The sequence below is a fragment of the Odontomachus brunneus genome, unplaced genomic scaffold, assembly GCF_010583005.1.
Source record: "Odontomachus brunneus isolate Ranch 3 - 2012 unplaced genomic scaffold, Obru_v1 Obru_scaffold_187, whole genome shotgun sequence".
NCBI classification, from domain to species: domain Eukaryota; kingdom Metazoa; phylum Arthropoda; class Insecta; order Hymenoptera; family Formicidae; genus Odontomachus; species Odontomachus brunneus.
In genome coordinates, this window is record NW_022639637.1 from 502,537 (window position 1) to 509,976 (window position 7,440).

Genomic DNA, 7,440 nt, shown 5'->3' on the forward strand with positions numbered 1-7,440 from the left:
AAAATAACTTTTGATATATAAAATTTTCACCTGTATCAATAATAAATATATTTATGCGAAGTATATTTTATCCTTAAGTTTGTATTCATGTTTCTAAAATCCATATATAGTTCTAACAAACTCAATCACATTATTCGAAAGCCATTTATTTTTGAATTTTGAATTATATATTTGAAAGTGCGCTTTACTTACATTTGAAGCTCAGTTAGAACAGTATATATAACAGTATAACAGTATAACAGTTATAACAGTTTCAACAGTATAGTATTCAGCGAAAAATGATTCGTTGATTGACGTCAAAATGACATCAAATAGACGTTGAAATCGTCAAACCGACGTCAATTTGATATCATTTTGACGTCAATCAACGAATCATTTTTCACTAGATATATAGATGTCTCAAACATGAAGTCTTAAATAACTCAGTGGAAAGAGCGGTTGTCTGGCAAGCGGAAGACCCGAGTTCGATCCCAGCCGAGTTTAATGTTTTTCATTTCATATGGCATTAAAAGTGGATATCTACAGATACACATAAGAACAGCAGCACCTCCGGCCAAAGTTTCTGATTTTTCTTTCGTGTGAATACAATAAAATTTATTAAATCCGAAGAAATCTTTTTGAGTTGAAGTAATTCTATATGAATACTCTAAGAAGTTCTGAGGAACTCCAATCATGGTGCATGTAACTTCCTAAATCATTCTTATAGTATTGTTCCACGAATTCCTAAGGAAGTACAATTCAGGAAAGAAGAAAACTTTAGGAACACTTAAAGAATTCATCGTGCTATCTGGGTGATTTTGCTTCATGATAATGCACCATCACACACAGCAGAACTGATCAAGGAAACGATTGAGGCATTTAGTTGGGAAATATTTTCGCATGCGGCTTACTCACCAGACTTGGCTCCGTCCGATTACTATTTATTTGCATCGATGGGACACACACTTGCTAAGCAGCGCTTCACTTCTTACGAAAATGTACCAAAATGGCTCGATGACTGGTTTGCCTCAAAAGAGCAACAATTTTTTTGGCGTGGCATCCACAAATTGTCAGACAGGTGGGAAAAATGTAGCTAGCGATGGGCAATACTTCGAATAAAATACTTTTTATCATTTTCATACAATAAACGTGTATTTTCTATACAAAAATTCCGGTTTCATATTTACATACCTGGTAAAATTAAGGTTGGGACGGTAGGCGCATACTAAACAAAAAGGTGATGAGCATAAAGGCGCGTTCTAAGGTCGGGACACCAATCAGACCTATTTTCATGAGCGGCGCGCAGAGACCGCTGCATCCACATATTGCGAGCAGAGGAACAGATCCAACTGAGCGAGGGCGCTGATTGTTACTCTCCAACAGACATGGACACATTGGTCGATTCTGTCTCTGAATGACAGTTTTACTTGTTCGAAAGTTGCCCAGATAATTCTCAATTTTTTTCCTATTCTTTGGATAAAAATATGATATAACGGCAAGAACGATTCAGGGAAACACAATTGATCAATATATTTATATCCAAAGTCTTCCTTCTGCATGCGGAAAATAAGAAAAATCGTCTGGTCGTTCAGCGAAGACAAACTGTGAGTTATCAAATGATTGTGAATGATCTTAGATGATCCACATATCATAGGTCAATGAATTTGTTTCTAAGTGAATTACATATACACATACATACATATATATATGTATATATATATGTATATATATATATATATATATATATATATATATATATATATATTTAATTTTATAATATTATACAATTCGTTATATAAATTTAATCTGCAGCTGCAAGTTGAATGTTGAAAATGTATTTCACTTTCAGATCCCAGATAGCCAAGCCTGCAGAACGGATTTCAGAGTGAGTCCCAGTTGCGTACATTGACAAACGGACACATCCAATCATATGTCGTTGTTTACAGAATCTCTAGAATATCTTTAATCATACAGCGTTGTGGTTGGCTGTGTCCGTTTGTCAATGTGCGCATCTGGGACGCTCCCGGATTTCAAGCAGAATAAAAAAATAAAAGATAAAATAAATGTAATAAATGTAACAAATATATATATATAATATTTCATAAATATTTTGTAAAATAAAATATTTATTATAAATATGTATGTACATAATTAAAATTATAATATATATAAATATTATAATATTATAAATATATATATTGTAAATAATTATCTATATATAATAAAAAATTGTCTCTAATTTTATGTTGTATTTTATCTTTTGTTTTACTACAAAACGTATTAATTAATTATAAATAATAAATATTTTCATATCTTACTTGCTGTTTCCATCTTTTAATAATATATAAGCTAATTTCAAATTGTGAATAAAGCATGAATTACATATATTCTTTTTTATTTAAATATACTTAAACATATAGTTATTAAATATATGTTTATATAAATTAACATTAACATTTGACAGTAACTGTGAACGGAACTGTAGTTTGTCATAGCAACATCCCTTATAGAAATATCATACTAAGAATCATTGATAATTACTTATTTTCAGTATTAAAAATACTGGACAATAAGTAATTATCAATGATTCTTAGTATGATATTTCTATAAGGGATATCAAAAAAGCTGTCAATATTGATAAAAATATCAGTCGACAGAAAAATGAATCGGTATCCGCAATCAAATTTAAGCGAAATGGATAGGGCACGGATAGTTACATTGCATCAAGCTGGTCAAAAGCAAACAGAAATAGCTGAAACAGTGGGATGTGAACGCCATACTGTTTCCGTTGGAATACAAAAATTTCGTTTAAAAAGAATGGATGCGCTTCAAGATCATAGGAAAAGAAATACTGATGTTGTGACGATGCACACCTGCATCGTCACTAATACCGGCCCGACCGACCACCAGTCGGGCCGTGCACCGGCGCGTTGCGCCATCGTAAACGCCGCAAGGCCTACCAGACAATAGGCGTAAACAAAACAGTCGCGCGACATACGACCTCGCGACATCGATTACGCGAAAGAATCGATCAAGAACGCGCGCCACGGGCAAGCGACAATCACATGAACAGCGAGCGAAGACAAAGCGGATTCGAGTATATAATTCGCGGCGCCGAATTAATCGAGACCAGACCGATCCGGACGTCAACCGAACTCGATGCTATACAGTGGAGAGCAAGGCCTACGACCGACTCGTTTCTGTCACCTAAACCTACCTAGTTTCATATCCTCGCGAGCAAGGACTGAAGCCAATACATTAACTGCGCTCTGTCGATCTTTATCAACTTTTGCTTGCATCCCGTCGATTCCACGAACAAGGACCGAAGCCAGTACGTTAGCTGTGCTCTGACGAGCTTTCTCGACCCTTGTTCCTAGCCTCTCGACAAGCGAGACCGAGAGTGAATACGCCGGTAACTCGGCTACTCACTCCCGATCTCGTCGCCTGCGAAACAGGCGTGCAAGCGAGCGCGTCTCCACCGCGAACGCGAAAACAGCGTACCGTGCTGTGACACGGATTTGATACCGCCGACCCCGCGACCGATCACGCGAACTGTGCACAAATCGCGACCGCCGAATCGCGATACACGACCGCCTGCCGAATATTCGAGCCTAGTCTTCGCGCTATACGCTCCGCCTACCGTCTTAACTATCGCGGCACACCGAAACTGCGACCCGGTAACTGGCGCCGTCTCCCAGGAGAACTACACACTAAAGCACGACCACTCTGTACAAAGGATCAATAAATCTTTTTGTTATTTTTATTTATTTATACAATCCGCGTCGTATTATTTCACGAACCCGGACTCCGGCGAATAATCCATTGGCACCAACAACAACCGACACGCGGAGTTCGGCTGTTACAGTGTTAAGAAGACTACAGAAGATGAAAACGAACAACTTATTGAAGCGGTGATAGAAAATCCATTTTCTTCCATTACGACAATTATACAGGAAACAGGAATAAATATTTCAAGATATTCAGTTATGCGTCGCTTAAAAGCTGAAAATATTGTGTCGAGGCCAGCGGCGAGAAAAATCGCATTAACTGAATAACATCGACGAAGAAGAGTCGCTTTCGCGCAAGAAAATATAAACAGACCACAGGAGAAATGGGACGCAATTATTTGGATAGACGAGAAAGTATTTTCATCTTCGGAAGAAGGAACACATCGTGTATGGAGGTCCCTTGGAGAGCGATTAAATCCAAATTACATTCTGCCACCCACACACAGTGGTAGAATTGTGATTAGATTTTGGGGATACATAAATCAAGTAAATTGATGGATATTGTTGAAATTTCGCCGCGGATGAATGCCGACGAATATGTGGAAATCTAGAAGAAGTTATGAAACCAAGTGCAAGAAGAATATATGCAGAACAGCAATATCTTATAATAAAAATAATCCACGACAACAGCGGTGTTCATACTTCAAGATTGGTTCAAGCTTGGTTTGAAGCAAACTCAACATTTGAGCAGATTGTATGGCGACCAAAATGTCCGGATCTAAATCCCATTGAGAATGTGTGGGCCAGGATGCAATCAAAATAGAAAGCTGGTTAAGACAGGAATAGAGACCAATTATGACAGCATGTTAATGAAGTTTGGGATGAGCTGAAAAGAGAAAATGATTATACTAAAAATTTGGTAAATTCCATGAGAAGAAAGATGGAATTAGTTATTGAAAATGGATATTGGATACCTTATTAGTAAGTACTAGTAGAAGTAATTATACGTTCAGAAAAAAGGTAAAAAAGTAAAAAGGTTTTAGGTAAAAAGCGCGCCTATGTAAATAACAATTTATCATAATTTTCAATTTTATATGTGTAAAACAATTTAAATTTTGTTAACAGATTCGATAACTAACTTAACAAATATACCTTACTTCCAAATTTATTTCAACACAAGTTTGGAACAAACTTGCTGTGTAAATACCGCTGTTTTGAAAGAAGAAAAAATCCTCATATAAAAATCTATATATACAGGGTGTCTCACACTCTCCTCCGGACATTTAATATGGACATAGAATGGGTTGATATAAACATAAAAGTTTTATACCGTTTTGCAAAATTCGTAATAATAGTCGAGTAATTAATTGTGAAAAATTAAAGAAAAGCGTATGCTGAATGGTAGAGGACGGATCGCTTGAGTCACAGCGCAGTCCAATAATATAGCGTGCGGATGTCGCGCGTGGCGATTGGAAAACAACGCACCACTGCCTATTTTTATACCGCTGCGCTCCTACTAGGTACGTTTTGTTGGACCGCGTCGAGGCGAGATGTAGACTACTGGCCACTGTAAATCCACTGGCCAATCAGCAACGCGTTTTCCTCGTTGTTAGGAGGCTGACCCGGCTAGCCTGTCACGCCGATGCTACAACGCGTACAGCGTTCGTCTCACCGCAGCACATGTGCTGATTGGCCAGTGAGCTGTCGCTCGGTAGAAATCTTTTATCGTTAATATCTCAAAATTTTACATAGTTGTTTAAAAAAAGACACCGATTCTATTACTCACCCGGACCTATTCTAGCTATATGTTAGCTCTGGTACGGTACGAGTCAGACACCCTGTAAATTAATGCATCATATTTTAGGCACGAGAAAACGAAAGTTGTGCCGTCTTGTGATCATTTTTATATACAGGGTGTCTGACTCGTACTGTACCAGAGTTAACATATAACTAAAATAGATCGGGGTGAGTAATAGAATCGGTGTCTTTTTTTAAACAACCACGTAAAATTTTGAGATATTAACGATGAAAGATTTCTACCGAGCGGCAGTCCACTGGCCAATCAGCAACGCGTTCTGACAACCATCTAGCAAATGATCCAATCTCTAGATATGAGAATACTATATAACAGATGTAATGCAAATAAACGTTGGTTATATAATATATTATATTTTAGTTATGTTGGTGTTATATGATTATAACCTGTAAATAACAGAGAATTATAACAGTTCTAAAATACAGATTGCAGTTATAAAAGAACATTATGTAACTTTAACATTAATAACGTATAACATATCCCACACAGCAGGAACGTCCCAAATATATTATAAGGATATCTTGAAGATATCACATATCCCAATATATATCTTTAGGATATTCCTGTGATATATTTTGACACTTCTGCTGTATGGGATATTATATTATGTGTTACTTCTATGTTATATAATAATTATATTCTGTGTTTTCTGAGATCTGCTTTATGTAAACAACGTATGTGTTCATTAATATTGTTGTGTGTATTATAGACAAACATATTAATAAATTTCTTAAAGTAGAAAAAAACTCCAAATATAAATCAAAATTAATTATAGAAGAAAGGCTAATAGGAGTTCAAGTACAACAGTTGTAGTGCTGTAATTAACCAAAATTGGTAAAACCTTCCTTATGTCCTAGGAAATAATGTAAAGAGCCAAAATGATCCCTAAAATGGGACGGTTGAATTTGGGGTCGAATGGGAGAAGAAGTTGTAGATCTGAACGAGTTGAAAACGAAATGGTGCTTTTTACGTTGGACTAACACACCGTTCTCGATATATCTGGTCCGGAAGTTCAGGTGGCTAATTATGGATTTTTTAACTTTAATTGTTACAGATGGCTGCCAAATGGTCACTTCAAGTCCTAAAAATGTGATTAATAGCTTAAAATGAAGCTTAGTAGATTCCCTCAAAACAATTTAAAAGCATTTTTTATTTGCCAACTTAAATGGTCGAATGGGGGCGATTCAAACACTAAGTACTTGAAAATTCATTTTTTCATGGAAAATTTTTCACTTTTTCGACTGATTTTCGACATAAAGGATTAAAACATTTATAAAGATTCAATATTAACTTTCAAAAAACCTTTAGTACATTCATTGACTTTACTTGGCAAAAATTTCCAAGTAATGCCCGATTTCTTCATACCTCCCAACAGCTATCTTCCAGATAAAGATATCCGGTAGATAACTAAAACTTCGTTTTCTTCACTGAAACCTCTGATTACGTATCTAACGCATAGCTATTCTTCATACTACAAACTTTCGGCACAAAATATACTAGAATTTAACTATAAATTACCATATTCTGTCATCGACATGTTCTTCTCCGGGCCAGTCATTTGATACCAATATATTCTTGTAAGTGAGGTTAAGTGAGGTTTACGAAAATAAATATTATATATTTTTGGTGAACTTTTTCAAGAAAGTGGAAAAAATATTTATCCGGTTCAATGGACAAAGAAAAAAGGGGAGCGAATTTTACAAAAACTGAAATTGATTTGTTAATTGACGTTACATTAAAATATAAACATATTGTCGAAAATAAAAAAACCGATGCAACAACATGGAAAGACAAAAATGAAGCTTGGGAGAAAATTTCCAACGAATTTAATGCTGCATCAGGAAATTTTCCTCGCTCCATAAAAACGATTCGTTCCAAATATGACACAATAAAAAAAAGTATTCGCAAAAAATGCTC